General features: G+C 46.2%; 1 protein-coding gene and 1 long non-coding RNA gene across 11 annotated transcripts in view; one reads left to right on the top strand and one right to left on the bottom strand.

The window, feature by feature from the left end:
- The window catches only part of LOC138681653 (uncharacterized), a 172457-nt gene that overhangs the window by 2532 nt on the left and 152586 nt on the right, over positions 1-17339 (bottom strand). The gene's annotated exons all lie outside the window — the stretch shown is intronic.
- Positions 1-17339, top strand: part of ERMARD (ER membrane associated RNA degradation) — a 591898-nt gene that overhangs the window by 446175 nt on the left and 128384 nt on the right. The gene's annotated exons all lie outside the window — the stretch shown is intronic.

Raw genomic sequence — 17339 nt, 5'->3', positions numbered from 1 at the left:
TATAAGGTCTAGAAGTCCTCTTGATGGGTACTGAACCAGTTGTGAAAGGTACTTGTCGTCAAAAACATGTTTCCTTTGCTGGACTTGCAGTTTTCTGCTCCCCAATTTGTCAAGGTAGTTGAAATCCTTAATTACTTCTCCCTGATTTGCTGCCTTATCTATTTATATTGAGGTTGTTTTATACCACTTCCATTATATTTGAAGACTTTTAACAAACTACTATCAATATTTTATCCTCCCTCCCCATCTTCTCCCACGGGAACGATACATTTTCATTTTACATATATTATCACGTATGATGGGTTTAAGGGACAAATTTAACAAACCCCTCCCCATCACTTATTTGTAGGGTCATTCCTGAACAGACTATAGCCATGTAATTTAAGAGCCCAGTCATAGTTCTTGTCCATCTCGTCCAGCCATGTCTGTTATCCCTACCATATCATAATTTTCTTTCCTTCATCTTGTTGGTGAGTGTTGTAGCTGTTTGCGTTCTGACCCAATGTCAGATATGCCAGATCACCAGTGACGCCAAATCAGGAGGTTACGCCCGTCATTTTACAAGCGCGCTTGGAGACAAAGGACACCTCACACATTCTGTGAGCAAGTCACTTCTATCTAATATCTCAAAAAGCAAAGCACTGTTTTATACCATTTACAACGAATGCATTTCGATGTAACTCGTGTAGCCCCCACCATCACCCAGGGTCATACTTTATTTACCACCCACCCAGAACATGTTGTGGCTGACTATTGAGAACATACATGATAAGAAGTATAGTCTCCTTGAAGAGAAGACTAGCAGACTACTGTAACAACAGATTCTAGAAATTCTAGCAATTAGAGGCAAAAGGCACTTAAAGGCAAACTATTAACCCTTCTATATCAATTTCCCCCTTTTGTAAGTGGTATAACCTTTGCTACAGGGTAAGCGGAGGTCCACAAAGGAGCTACTGTCTCATGGGTCTAGTACCCACAAGGGGGCTTTCTACCTGCTTTGCCCATCAGTGTGGACACTCACCTTCCCCGTCAGCAGTGGCTATATGGGGCCTATGATGCACTACAGAAGGTTCAGCCTTAGGTAATACATATATTAGCGCTTTTACGGCTACATAAAACAACAAGCAAAGCAACAAAATTTGCATACAAGTCTGTAAAATACCAAAAATAATCCATCCCGCTAGGTCGCTAAGCCAATTGGCTGAATTTAAAAAGGTGTCCCTATATTGTTTTAGTCTCATTAAAGGGACACTGTTACCTGAATTTGGAGGGAACAATCTTCAGCCATGGAGGCGGGGTTTTTGGGTGTTTGATTCACCCTTTCCTTACCTGCTGGCTGCATGCTGGCTGCAATATTGGATTGAAGTTCATTCTCTGTCCTCCATAGTACATGCCTGCACATTGCAATCTTGCCTTGCGCAGGCGTGTACTATGGAGGACAGAGAATGAACTTCAATCCAATATTGCAGCCAGCGGGTAAGGAAAGGGTGAATCAAAAACCCCGCCTCCATGCCTGAAGATGGTTCCCTCCAAATTCAGGTGACAGTGTCCCTTTAAGAGCCTTAAGGAACCTAGAAAATCTGAGTCCAAGTCTCATTGTGCATGCAGTGTGGTGTTAATACCTTCCTTGGCTCCTGGAGTAAGGCTCAAGGTACCGTCACACTAAGCGACGCTGCAGCGATACCGACAACGATGTCGATCGCTGCAGCGTCACTGTTTGGTCGCTGGAGAGCTGTCACACAGACAGCACTCCAGCGACCAACAATGCCGAAGTCCCCGGGTAACCAGGGTAAACATTGGGTTACTAAGGCTACGTTCAGATTAGCGTTGCGCGCCGCTGCGTCGGCGACGCAACGCACGACGCACGCAAAAACGCTGCATTTTGCGACGCGTGCGTCGTTTTTGACGAAAATCGGACGCAAGAAAAATGCAACTTGTTGCGTTTTCTTGCGTCCGATGCTAGCGTCAAAAACGACGTACATGTCGGAAAACGCAACAAGAAAAACGCATGCGTCCCCCATGTTAAACATAGGGGCGCATGACGCGTGCGTCGCTGCTGCGTCGCCCGACGCAGCGTCAGGAAACGCTAATCTGAACGTAGCCTTAGCGCAGGGCCGCGCTTAGTAACCCAATGTTTACCCTGGTTACCGTTGTAAATGTAAAAAAAAAAAACACTACATTCCCGGTGTCTAGTCATGTCCCTCGCCTTCAGCTTCCCGCACTGACTGAGGGCCGCGCTTAGTAACCCTATATTTACCCTGGTTACCATTGTAAATGTAAAAAAAAAAAAAACACTACATACTTACATTCCAGTGTCTGTCGCGTCCCCCGGCGTCAGCGCCGGCCGGCCGTAAAGCAGAGCACAGCGGTGACGTCACCGCTCTGCTTTACGGCCGGCGCTTACACAGAGCAGGGAACCTGACGCCGGGGGACGCGACAGACACCGGAATGTAAGTATGTAGTGTTTTTTTTTTACATTTACAATGGTAACCAGGGTAAACATCGGGTTACTAAGCGCGGCCCTGCGCTTAGTAACCCGATGTTTACCCTGGTTACCCGGGGACTTCGGCATCGTTGGTCGCTGGAGAGTTGTCTGTGTGACAGCTCTCCAGCGACCACACAACGACTAAACAGCGATGCTGCAGCGATCGGCATCGTTGTCTATATCACTGCAGCGTCGCTTAATGTGACGATACCTTTACACAAATACACAACCAATTAGTATATTGACAGAAAATACAGTTAACAATTATCATCTTATTAATCTATTATTCAACTCTCATATGGACATAAACAGACAAAACACAAAACTCACTGGTGATGTGGATTCTTTGAACCGTGTTTGCAGCCTTTACCCAGAGATATGGAGAGATCCAAAAGAGATTGCAAGTGCAAAACAGAGTGTAAGAATAAAATTTCTCACCTTGCTGCAGCTGATGTTTTGCATGTCCAATCTCCCAGGAAACTCCCACATACGGATTCCGAATAGGCTGGTTACCACAGCCCCCGTTCGGGCGCCAAAACTATTTTAGCTGTTTGCGTTCTGATCCAATGTCAGATATGCCAGATTTGATGTAACTCATGTAGCCCCCACGATCACCCAGGGTCATACTTTATTTACCACGCACCCAGAACATGTTGTGTTATGATCTGGTGGTCTAGGAGCAGCATGAGACGTACTCTGGAGAAGGTGGTACCTGTACTGACCGCAAACCCTGAACTTAGCAGCGCAACTAGAAGTAGCCGTGGGGGGTACCTAACACTCCCTAGACCCCTCGACACAGCCTAAGAATTAACTTCCCCTAAAGACAGAAACTGGAAAACTATCTTGCCTCAGAGAAAATCCCCAAAGGATAGACAGCCCCCCACAAATATTGACTGTGAGAGGAGAGGGAAATAACATACGCAGACATGAAATCAGGATTTAGCATAGGAGGCCATACTAGCTAAAAAGAAAGAAAAGGACAGAGTACTATGCGGTCAGTATTAAAACACTAGAAAATATCCACCACAGAAAATACAAATCACCACATCTGGCTAAAGACATGGAGGGTATATCTGCATCTCCAGAGACACGGCCTGGCTGCAAAAAATCCTTCACAGACAAAGCTGGACAAGACAAAACATGAAAATGCACAGAACTATAAGGTCCACAGCAGGTGGACAGAAAAAACAAAGCCAGAACTTATCTTTGTTGAAATGAACAGCAGAACAGGAGAGACCAGGTATGGATGTGAATCCTCCAAAAACAATGGACAACTGGCACTGACTAAAGGATCAAGCAGGACTAAATAGCTGAGTCCAAATTGAACACACCTCATAAATGCTGCGATCCACAGACAGCAGCACTACCACTCATAACCACCGGAGGGAGCCCAAGAGCAGAATTCACAACAGTACCCCCCCTTGAGGAGGGGTCACCGAACCCTCACCAGAGCCCCAAGGCCAATCAGGATGAGCCAAATGAAAGGCACGAACCAAATCGTCAGCATGAACATCGGAGGCAACAACCAAAGAATTATCCTCCTGGCCATAACCCTTCCATTTGACCAGATACTGAAGCTTCCGCCTCGAAAAACGAGAATCCAAAATCTTCTCAACCACATACTCCAACTCCCCATCAATGAACACCGGAGCCGGAGGATCAACAGAGGGAACAACGGGCACCACATACTTCCGCAACAAAGATCTATGGAAAACATTATGGATGGAAAAAGAGGCCGGGAGGGCCAAACGAAAAGACACAGGATTGATAATCTCTGAAATCCTATAAGGACCAATAAACCGAGGCTTGAACTTAGGGGAAGAAACCTTCATAGGAACATGACGGGAAGACAACCAGACCAAATCCCTAACCCGAAGCCGGGAACCAACACACCGACGACGGTTAGCAAAACGCTGAGCCACCTCCTGAAACAACACCAAATTGTCCACCACATGAGCCCAAATCTGCTGCAGCCTGTCAACCACAGAATCCACACCAGGACAATCAGAAGGCTCAACCTACCCTGAAGAAAAACGAGGATGAAAACCAAAATTACAAAAAAAGGCAAAACCAAGGTAGCAGAACTAGCCCGATTATTAAGGGAAAACTGGGCCAATGGCAAGAAAGCCACCCAATCATCCTGATCAGCAGACACAAAGCATCTCAAATAAGTTTCCAAAGTCTGATTAGTTCGCTCGGTTTGACCATTTGTCTGAGGATGAAATGCGGAAGAAAAAGACAAATCAATGCCCAGCGTAGCACAAAAGGCCCGCCAAAACCTAGAAACAAACTGGGAACCTCTATCGGACACAATATTCTCCGGAATGCCATGCAAACGAACCACATGCTGAAAAAACAACGGAACCAAATCAGAAGAGGAAGGCAATTTAGGCAAAGGTACCAAATGAACCATCTTAGAAAACCGGTCACAAACCACCCAGATAACAGACATCCTCTGGGAAACCGGAAGCTCTGAAATAAAATCCATAGAAATATGCGTCCAAGGTCTCTCAGGGACCAGCAATGGCAGAAGCAACCTGTCGTAAATCAGGGGAGATGGCAGAAAGAATCACCCCTTCCTTCAGAATGCCGACCGGCTCAAGAACCCCAGGGGAATCAGGAAAAAAACTCCTAGAGAGGGCATCCGCCTTAACATTCTTAGTACAAGGAATGTTCGAGACCACAAAATCAAAACGGGAGAAAAACAGGGACCATCGAGCCTGTCTAGGATTCAGCCATTTGGCAGACTCGAGGTAAATCAGATTCTTATGATCGGTCAGGACCACAATACGGTGCTTGGCCCCCTCAAGCCAATGTCGCCACTCCTCAAATGCCCACTTCATAGCCAACAACTCCCGATTGCCGACATCATAATTGTGTTCCGCAGGCGAAAACTTCCGAGAAAAGAAGGCACATGGTTTCATCAAAGAACCATCAGAATTTTTCTGAGACAAAACGGCCCCTGCCCCAATCTCAGACGCGTCAACCTCAACCTGAAATGGAAGAGAAACATCCGGCTGACGCAACACAGGGGCAGAAGGAAATCGGCGTTTAAGCTCCTGAAAGGCAGAAACAGCCGCGGAGGACCAATTTGTCACATCAGCGCCTTTCTTCGTCAAATCGGTAAGAGGTTTAACCACACTGGAGAAGTTGGCAATGAAACGACGATAAAAATTAGCAAAGCCCAAGAATTTCTGAAGGCTTTTCACAGATGTGGGCTGAATCCAATCATGAATGGCCTGAACCTTAACCGGATCCATTTCTATAGATGCGGGAGAAAAAATGAAGCCCAAAAAAGAAACATAGTAACATAGTAACATAGTTAGTAAGGCCGAAAAAAGACATTTGTCCATCCAGTTCAGCCTATATTCCATCATAATAAATCCCCAGATCTACGTCATTCTACAGAACCTAATTGTATGATACAATATTGTTCTGCTCCAGGAAGACATCCAGGCCTCTCTTGAACCCCTCGACTGAGTTCGCCATCACCACCTCCTCAGGCAAGCAATTCCAGATTCTCACTGCCCTAACAGTAAAGAATCCTCTTCTATGTTGGTGGAAAAACCTTCTCTCCTCCAGACGCAAAGAATGCCCCCTTGTGCCCGTCACCTTCCTTGGTATAAACAGATCCTCAGCGAGATATTTGTATTGTCCCCTTATATACTTATACATGGTTATTAGATCGCCCCTCAGTCGTCTTTTTTCTAGACTGAATAATCCTAATTTCGCTAATCTATCTGGGTATTGTAGTTCTCCCATCCCCTTTATTAATTTTGTTGCCCTCCTTTGTACTCTCTCTAGTTCCATTATATCCTTCCTGAGCACCGGTGCCCAAAACTGGACACAGTACTCCATGTGCGGTCTAACTAGTGAAACCTTCTGCACTCCAAAGAGGCACTTTGACCCCTTCACAAATAAAGCATTATTACAGGGGATTTGAAATACCATCCTGACCTGTTTCAAATGAGACTCCCATTCATCGGAAAAAATCAAAATATCATCCAAATATACAACCATGAATTTATCAAGATAACTCCGAAAGATATCATGCATGAAGGATTGGAACACACATGGGGCATTAGAGAGTCCGAATGGCATCACAAGGTATTCAAAATGGCCTTCGGGCGTATTAAATGCAGTTTTCCATTCGTCACCCTGCTTAATACGGATAAGATTATATGCCCCTCGAAGGTCAATCTTAGTAAACCAGCTAGCCCCCATAATCCTAGCAAACAAATCAGTAAGCAAAGGCAAAGGGTATTGAAATTTGACCGTGATCTTATTCAAGAGGCGATAATCAATACAGGGTCTCAAGGAGCCATCCTTCTTGGCAACAACAAAAAAACCTGCTCCCAATGGTGAAGAAGATGGCCAAATATGCCCCTTCTCCAAAGACTCCTTAATATAGCTCCGCATGGCGGCATGTTCTGGCACAGACAGGTTGAAAAGTCGGCCCTTAGGGAACTTACAACCTGGAATCAAGTCAATAGCACAATCACAGTCCCTATGCGGTGGAAGGGAACTGGATTTGGGCTCATCGAATACATCCTGGAAATCTGACAAAAACTCAGGAATTTCAGAAGAGGGGGAAGAGGAAATTGACATCAAAGGAATGTGACCATGAACCCCCTGACAACCCCAACTAGTCACAGACATAGATCTCCAATCTAACACCGGATTATGTACCTGTAACCATGGAAAACCCAGCACAATATCATCATGCAAATTATGCAACACCAGAAAACGACAATCTTCCTGATGGGCTGGCGCCATGCGCATGGTCAGCTGTGTCCAAAACTGAGGTTTATTTTTAGCCAACGGTGTAGCATCAATGCTACATGATTAAGGGAGCCTAGTCTCCAGAAACGCGTTGAGATTCTTACCCATATGGTTGTGCTGAAGTCTGTATCCTCCATGTTTAAAGTATGTGAATAAAGAAAACGCTTTTTTACGGACTCGGTGAAGCTGGACATTTCTTTCTTTTTTTGTAGCATCAATGCCCCTTAAAGGAATAGGGTTCTGCAAAGGCTGCAAGGGGAAACCACAACGTCTGGCAAATTCTAAGTCCATTAAGTTCAGAGCGGCGCCTGAATCCACAAATGCCATGACAGAAAATGATGATAATGAGCAGATCAAGGTCACAGATAGCAGAAATTTAGGTTGTACAGTACTGATGGTAACAGAACTAGCGATTCTCTTTGTACGCTTAGGGCAGTCAGAAATAACATGAGCAGAATCGCCGCGGTAAAAACACAACCTATTCTGACACCTGAATCTTTGACGTTCAGCTTTAGACAAAATCCTATCACACTGCATAGGCTCAGGGCTCCGCTCAGAGGACAACGCCACAGTGTGCACAACTCTGCGCTTGCGCAAGCGCCGATCAATCTGAATGGCCAGAGACGTAGAATCACTCAGACCAGCAGGTGTGGGGAACCCCACCATAACATCTTTAACGGATTCAGAAAGACCCTTTCTGAAAATTGCCGCCAATGCATCCTCATTCCATTTAGTCAGTACAGACCATTTTGTAAATTTCTGCCAATACGATTCTGCCGCTTCTTGACCTTGACACAGGGCCAACAAGATCTTCTCAGCTTGATCCACAGAATTAGGCTCATCATACAATAACCCCAATGCTTGAAAGAAAGAATCGACATTAAGCAAAGCAGGATTGCCAGTTTCCAGGGAAAATGCCCAATCCTGTGGGTCACCACGCAGCAGGGATATGATGATTTTAACCTGCTGAATGGGATCACCAGAAGACCGGGGTCTCAATGCAAAAAACAGTTTACAGTTATTTTTGAAACTCAAAAATTTGGATCTGTCACCAAAGAATAAATCAGGAGTGTGAATCCTAGGTTCTAAGGCAGGAGTCTGAACAATATGATCTGAAATACCCTGTACCCTAGCAGCAAGCTGATCCACACGAGAAACTAACTCCCGAACACTCATGTTATTACTAGGTTCCGCAGCCACCCAGAGATTAAGAGGGAGGAAAAGACAAAACAGGCCAAGGAAAAAAAAAAATGGCTCAAAATCTTTCCTCCTTTCTTCTGAGATGCAATTAACTCATTGTTGGCCAGTTGTACTGTTATGATCTGGTGGCCTAGGAGCAGCATGAGACGTACTCTGGAGAAGGTGGTACCTGTACTGACCGCAAACCCTGAACTTAGCAGCGCAACTAGAAGTAGCCGTGGGGGGTACCTAACACTTCCTAGACCCCTCGACACAGCCTAAGAACTAACTTCCCCTAAAGACAGAAACGGGAAAACTATCTTGCCTCAGAGAAAATCCCCAAAGGATAGACAGCCCCCCACAAATATTGACTGTGAGAGGAGAGGGAAATAACATACGCAGACATGAAATCAGGATTTAGCATAGGAGGCCATACTAGCTAAAAATAAAGAAAAGGACAGAGTACTATGCGGTCAGTATTAAAACACTAGAAAATATCCACCACAGAAAATACAAATCACCACATCTGACTAAAGACATGGAGGGTATATCTGCATCTCCAGAGACACGGCCTGGCTGCAAAAAATCCTTCACAGACAAAGCTGGACAAGACAAAACATGAAAATGCACAAAACTATAAGGTCCACAGCAGGTGGACAGAAAAAACAAAGCCAGAACTTATCTTTGTTGAAATGAACAGCAGAACAGGAGAGACCAGGTATGGATGTGAATCCTCCAAAAACAATGGACAACTGGCACTGACTAAAGGATCAAGCAGGACTAAATAGCTGAGTCCAAATTGAACACACCTGATAAATGCTGCGATCCACAGACAGCAGCACTACCACTCATAACCACCGGAGGGAGCCCAAGAGCAGAATTCACAACAATGTTGTGGCTGACTATTGAGAACATACATGATAAGAAGTATAGTCTCCTTGTAGAGAAGACTAGCAGACTACTGTAACAACAGATTCTAGAAATTCTAGAATTAGAGGCAAAAGGCACTTAAAGGCAAACTATTAACCCTTCTATATCAAACTACTATCAATATTTTATCCTCCCCCCCCCCATCTTCTCTCACTGGAACGCTTGATTTTCATTTTACATATATTATCACGTATGATGGCTTTAAGGGACAACTTTACATATTAACAAACCCCTCCCCATCACTTATTTGTAGGATCATTCCTGAACAGACTATAGCCATGTAATTTAAGAGCCCAGTCATAGTTCTCGTTCATCTCGTCCAGCCATGTCTGTTATCCCTACCATATCATAATTTTCTTTCCTTCATCTTGTTGGTGAGGCTTCTGACGTTACAGTACATGCACTTTACGTATCTGTCTGTACCTCTTCCTGCTTAGTGTATTAACTGTCCTAACCCCTTGCCCCATGTCACACCCAATTGCATTGTTTGTGCCCAGGTCACTGTCTACACTGTTCCCTAACTATACAGTAATTGCCCACCCCTTATTCTCTAGTTTAAACACTCCTTCCACCTTCTAGCCATTTTTCCACAGCCCAGCTGCACCTTCCCCAGTCACCCATCCCTAGCATAGAGCCTGTAGCCAACCGAGAAGTTGGCCCAGTTCTCCAGAAAACCAAAACACACCATCATATACTTATTCCTGAGCCACATATTCATCTTAATAATCTCCTGCTGCTTCTCTGTTGTGGCATGTGGAATAGTCAGTATGTCAGAAAATACTATCTTTGGTGTCTTTGCTTTAACCCCTTTCTGCCAGCTGATGGGATAGTACGCCAGCTGGCAGTTTCCCCCCGCTTTGAGGTGAGCATTCATGCAGAGGAAGAATTACACTGTTCTGGAATGGCCATCCCAGTCCCCAGACCTGAATGTCATTGAACATCTGTGGGGTGCTCATACTTATGCACCTGTCAAATTTTGTTTGAATGCAGATTGCACATTTTCTGTTAGTACAATAAACCTCATTTCAAGGCAGAAACATTACTGTGTCCAACAGTTATTAGATATATGAAACTGAAGTAGCTGTTGCAAAAAAAAACAATTTTTATAAATCATTAAGATTAATAGGGGTGCCCAAACTTTTTCATCTAACTGTATTTTCATTTTCTCATGTTTCTCCTCTATCACCTTTCAGGTGCGGCTTTATATACTTTTACCCTGCTACTTTCTGGTGATAGTCTCATTTAGATTTCCAAAGCTAAACAGAGAAAAGAATGGACTACAGGAAGGCCCGCACAACCATATGTATTAAGAAAATGCAAAAACGTTTATTCAAAACACCACAACAAAACAAATAAAAACACTTAAAATACAATATCTTACACAAATCACCCGCCTAAATATGTATCTGTAGGAGATAAATCCATATGGCTATATCACATATAGAGTGCAAGAAATTGGGTTAAGCACAAGACATAATACCTCAAAACTGTAACAGCTGAACATAGAGTCCCCATGAATATAGTAATCCACAGTGGCCCCGCTATGGAAAATCTACCCCCTAATAAAGTCTAGGTGAAAGGATGAGGTATAATACCTATAAAGACCTAAAGGGTAACATAGCGCCAGAATGTCAATATACTCAGCTGAGTCAGAGAGGAGCTGAGCTAACACCCGCACCCAATCCAGCCACAGAATCCTAAGCAGATGTCCATGCCCAAATATCCGGCATCAGGACGCAAAGATGGGGTGAGAAAAGAACGCCCCATGCGTATCGCCGCCGCAGCGGCTTCGTCAGGGGAAGTGAGCGTAGTGGTGATTGAATCGCACATTTATACTAACCGGTATCGTCCGGAGTGCAGACAGCTGTGTCGCTGGTATGCAGGAGGCGGAAGTAGGGAGGCACGCGCTAGCTGCGTGTAGAAAGGGACCGACCGGAAATACAAGAGGTCTCCATGGAGATGAGTGGCGTCTGCGCAAAGCCAACTCAATACTGAGTCACATTGCGCAGGCGTTGAGCGATGTGCGCCCAGGCACAAAGAAATAAGCCGAAGAATGAAAGGAAAGGGAGGAAGGAGAGAGCCACCACAAGAAATAGGAAATATGAGGTGGACGGTATGTCCATAAGACAAATAGGGCACCTAAATAAGGGGGTAAAAAAGATGTTAAACAAAAATACATCATAGAAAACAAACATAATTATATAGCTGGCTATAATAAGCACTCATAAAGGTATATGGCCAGACAGCCCCTGTAACGGCTTATTCTTCGGCTTATTTCTTTGTGCCTGGGCGCACATCGCTCGACGCCTGCGCAATGCGACTCAGTATTGAGTCGGCTTTGCGCAGACGCCACTCATCTCCATGGAGACCTCTTGTATTTCCGGTCGGTCCCTTTCTACACGCAGCTAGCGCGTGCCTCACCAAAACTTCCGCCTCCTGCATACCGGCGACACAGCTGTCTGCACTCCGGACGATACCGGTTAGTATAAATGTGCGATTCAATCACCACTACGCTCACTTCCCCTGACGAAGCCGCTGCGGCGGCGATACGCGTGGGGCGTTCTTTTCTCACCCCATCTTTGCGTCCTGATGCCGGATATTTGGGCATGGACATCTGCTTAGGATTCTGTGGCTGGATTGGGTGCGGGTGTTAGCTCAGCTCCTCTCTGACTCAGCTGAGTATATTGACATTCTGGCGCTATGTTACCCTTTAGGTCTTTATAGGTATTATACCTCATCTTTTCACCTAGACTTTATTAGGGGGTAGATTTTCCATAGCGGAGCCACTGTGGATTACTATATTCACGGGGACTCTATGTTCAGCTGTTACAGTTTTGAGGTATTATGTCTTGTGCTTAACCCAATTTCTTGCACTCTATATGTGATATAGCCGTATGGATTTATCTCCTACAGATACATATTTAGGCGGGTGATTTGTGTAAGATATTGTATTTTAAGTGTTTTTATTTGTTTTGTTGTGGTGTTTTGAATAAACGTTTTTGCATTTTCTTAATATATATGGTTGTGTGGGCCTTCCTGTAGTCCATTCTTTTCTCTGTTTAGCTTAGGTATTCATATTATTGGACTTGGCTCTGCACACTTTAGATGACTATGTTTCTATATACGGCTAGAGTGCACCCTTCTCTTTATTATATGTCATTTAGATTTCCAGTCATACTGCTATAGTTTAAGCCAGTCAGTGAAAGACCATCTAGGGTTTATTGCTCTGCTGTTTGTTCTTTACCCAGCACCTATCTTCTGTTTCTTTTTAGGACGTAAGCTGCATATTCTCTACCAGTGAATACTTAATCCCTTAGATTGTATTTTGTGGTTTGTTTTACTTACTCTGGAATCTTTCTTTTTCAGCACACTTTCCCTTCAGTAGGTAATTTACACTCTGCTATGCCCTCTGATTCTTTAGGAGGAACGTGACGCGCTCGATGGCCTTTTAGGCAGCATAGGTCTGCGTTGCCTAGTTTCTGGGTATGGCAATCTCAGCTTATGCAGGACTTACTAGGGACTGCTGGGTCAGGATTTTTAGTCTGTATCGGCACTACCAGGGTCAGTTGCAGTTTTTTAGTATGTTATCAATTTTCCCGAATGAGTTGCTACACAATCATAATAAGCTTCAGTGGCGGATCTGGGGGGGAGCAGCTGGGGCATGTGCTCCGGGCGCAGCTGGCAGGGGGGCGCAGTCGGGCCGCCTAATGCGGTTGTCCGGCTCCCAGTATTCAATTGTACTCGTATCTTACAGACACAAGTACAATTGAAGATCTGACTGCAGTGACTAGAACGGAGGTGATTTCGGGAGGTAATGATGTTACCTGAAGGGGCGGGGCCTCCTTCAGTCAAGTGAACACACGATAGCCGTGCGAGGAGATTACCAAGGTGTGGGGAATGGGGAGATGATGATGAGGGGCTGTGTAGTGGATGATAAGGGGCTGTGTGGGGAATGGGGGGATGATGATGAGGGGCTGTGTAGTGGATAAGAGGTTGTGTGGGGAATGGGGGTATGATGAGGGGCTGTGTGGGGAATGGGGGGATGATAAGGGGCTGTGTGGGAGAAGGGGTGATGATGAGGGGCTTTGGGGGAGAAGGGTGATGAGGGGCTGTATGGGGGTGATGGGGGATGAGAGGCTGTGTGGGTGATGATTAGGGCCTGTGGGGAATGGGGGAATGATGAGGGGCTCTGTGGAGAAGCGGGGTGATGGGGGGCCTTTGTGGGGAATGGGGGGGCCTGTGTGGGGAATGGGGAGATGATGAGGGGTTGTGTGGGGGTGATGAGGGGAGATGGAGTTGATGAGGGGCTGTGGGGGGATGAGGAGATGGGGGTGATGAGTGGCTGTGTGGGGAATGGGGATTTATTGTGTGGGGAGAATTGGAGTGGGGATGGGGGATTTAATGTGTGGGGAGATTTGAGGACACAAAATGAAGAACAAAGGGAGAGATGGGGGGCATATTTGGGGAAACAGTACAGGGGAATGAGGGCATGTATGAGGAAACATGAGGGTGATGGGATGTGTGCAGACATAGTATGGGGAGTCAGGTGAGCAGGCAGTATAGAAAGTGAGGGGGTAAATATATGAGGAGACAGTATGGTGAACAGGAGGGATGTGAGAGGAGACATTATGAGAAGGGAGGGGAATAGTGTGAGGAGACATTATGGGGGGAGAAAAGTGAGTGTGCACAGAATAGAAACTGAGTAGTGGGAGCGTAGCATGGGGGGGACAGTGTAAGAGCACAGCCAGGAGGGAACAGTATACCAAGGAGGGGGAGTAATATAAGAGAGTACAGTATAAATACTGGTGATTTACATACCTGCGGTCACGTGCTGACTAGACATGTGTGGCCTCACTCAATGAAAATGAACTGAGTGAGGCTGGGCACGTCTAGTCGGAATGTGGTCAGAGGTATACAAATCATATGCTTGTGCTAACATGATTGTCCCCCGGCAAGGGAGGATTCTAAAAGTATGCAGTGCATTCGTTGTAAGGATTCAGAAGCCTGCGATGTCAGGATTTAGCTCTGCAGGTTCCAGCAGTCATCACATGGACACTTCACTCATGCATGCGATTTTCATACTTATTGTCCTGTGACCACGAGTTTCTCTTCTTCTCTCAGTTTTTCACTGAACATTGAGAGCATTAGGGAGAGCGACTCGTAGGTACATGACTAAGTTTGCAAATCGCATATGTCCGGGAGGGGGAGGGGGGGCGCCAAACTGAACTTTTGCCCCTGGTGTCAGAAACCCTAGATACACCTCTGATAAGCTTGCAGCTTAATTCCCTAAAATCATTTTTAAGAACCTACCACCTATCTTTAATTTTTTGTCATTGACCGCTGGTTGCTTACCAGCCCCTCCCATTAATCTGTCAACGCCATCAGCGATGTACTGAACTAGAGGGCCAGGAAGACAACACACCATTCAGTGATTCCTGTCTTTGTGACAGGTTTGTTGCCCTAATAATGGAGTCCCCCACTACCAGCACCTGTCTGGCCTGCCATGTGCTCCTATTTTCCTCTTTACTGGAGAAGACACTCCCCCTGATTTCAGAGGACAGGTCTTGCTGCAGCATCATTTCTCCTGTGCTCATACTCCCTCATCTGCTAATTTGGCAAACTTGTTGGGGTGTGTCAGTTGGGACTTGCCTCCTTGACACTGTTTGCTCTATACAGCCTTCTAACTGCTACCCAACTAGTTTCCTCACTGTCCTGAAGCTCCATACTACCGTCCTCTCACACATCTATCCAAGCAGGCACCTGTTCAGTGAGCAGCAAACTTTTTTCCATATTGTAAATCAAGGGTGGGGAACGGAAGTCCTGTGGCCCTCGATGACACTTTACCTGGCTCATGGGCAGATTCTCGGGGCCAGAAGCTCTATTTTGATGTCCGACATTCCTTAAATGTATTCTTGCTTTGTAGGCATGTGCACGCAGCATTCACTACTGTGCACTGAGACGCGTGCAATAAAAGATTACGTCCTGACACCAGTTACAGCGTCATGATAATGTACTTTGCGGGTGGAGTTGGCACATGATTTATACAGCCCCCGAAGGATCGAATAAATATGCAAATTGCCCTTGGCAGAAAAAAGTTTCACATCTCTGTTGTAAATGGATCTCTGTGTTGTCAACTCTTCACTTAGTTTCAGTACTTGGGCTTCTAAATGTACAACGTGCACACATCTCGCACAGCAGTATAAACCCTCAAACCAAACGATTTTTCAACGATTGCAAACATGCGACACAATGTACAAAGGATGGCATTGTCAAACATGGAGCACAAAACAGAAATAATCATGAAAATACTAACATCTATATATATAATTGTCTAAGGGTTTTTCCGTCTGTCTGTCTGTCTGTCTGTCCTGGAAATCCCGCCTCTCTGATTGGTCGAGGCCACCAGGCCTCGACCAATCAGCGACGGGCACAGCGACGATGATGTCATAAAGGACGTAGACATCCCGCGTCTCTGATTGGTCGAGGCCGCCAGGCCTCGACCAATCAGCAACGGGCACAGCGACGATGATGTCATAATGGTTGCCATGGCGACGATGATATCATAAAGGTTGCCTCGACCAATCAGCGACGGGCACAATCTGCCGCGAATTCTGGAATCATCATTGTCCATATACTACGGGGGCATGCATATTCTAGAATACCCGATGCATTAGAATCGGGCCACAATCTAGTCTACTATATAATTGTCTAAGGGGTACTTCCGTCTGTCCGTCACGGATATTCATTGGTCGTGGCCTCTGTCTATCATGGAAATCCAAGTCGCTGATTGGTCGCCGCAAAACAGCCACAACCAATCAGCGACGGGCACAGTCCGGAAGAAAATGGCCGCTCCTTACTCCCCGCAGTCAGTGGCCGGCGCCCACTCCATACTCCTCGCAGTGTCCCCGGCGCCCGCTCCATACTCCCTGCTCCCCGCAGTGTCCCCGGCGCCCGCTCCATACTCCCCACTCCCTGCAGTGTCCCCGGCGCTCCACTATATACTCCCCGCTCTCCGCAGTGTCCCCGGCGGCCGCTCCATACTCCCCGCTCCCCGCAGTCAGTGTCCCCGGCGCTCCGCTCCATGCTCCCCGCAGTCACTCTCCCCAGCGCCCGCTCCATACTCCCCTCGGGTCACCGCTAACACAGGGTTAATGCCGTCGGTAACGGACTGCGTTATGCCACGGGAAACGCACTCCGTTACCGCCGCTATTAACCCTGTGGGTCCCCAACCTTTTACTATTGATGCTGCCTATGCGGCATCAATAGTAAAAAAAAAGTAATGTTAAAAAAACAAAAAACCTTCAATACTCACCCTCCGTTGTCCGCTGAGGCGCTCGCGCCTGCCGCCATCTTCCTTTGCCAGCGATGCTTTGCGAAATTACCCAGAAGACCTAGCGGTCTCGCCAGACCGCTAAGTCATCTGGGTAATTTCGCAAAGCATCCTGGGAACGGAAGATGGCGGCAGCCGCGCGCCTATCGGCACGGCGCCGTTGGATCCCAGGAGGAGGAGAGACAGGATGCTGAGGAGCAGCGACCAGAATGGTGAGTATGTTAAACTACAAGGGGCCCTCGGATCGTTAGGTGAGTATGTTTATTTTTTAACCTGTGACATACGTGGCTGGGCAATATACTACGTCACTGGGCAATATACTACGTGGCTCTGTGCTGTATACTACGTGACTGGGCAATATACTACTTGGCTCTGTGCTGTATACTACGTCACTGGGCAATATACTACGTAGCTCTGTGCTGTATACTACGTCCCTGGGCAATATACTACGTCACTGGGCAATATACTACGTGACTGGGCAATATACTACGTCGCTGTGCAATATACTACGTGGCTCTCTGCTGTATACTATGTCGATGTGCAATAAACTACGTGGCTCTGTGCTGTATACTACGTAACTGGGCAATATACTACGTGGCTGGGCAATATACTACGTGGCTGGGCAATATACTA

The sequence above is a fragment of the Ranitomeya imitator genome, chromosome 5 (assembly GCF_032444005.1).
Source record: "Ranitomeya imitator isolate aRanImi1 chromosome 5, aRanImi1.pri, whole genome shotgun sequence".
Classification (NCBI taxonomy): Eukaryota; Metazoa; Chordata; class Amphibia; order Anura; family Dendrobatidae; genus Ranitomeya; species Ranitomeya imitator.
The sequence above is the reverse complement of the archived record's forward strand: the minus strand, read 5'-3'. Positions and strand labels throughout refer to the sequence as shown.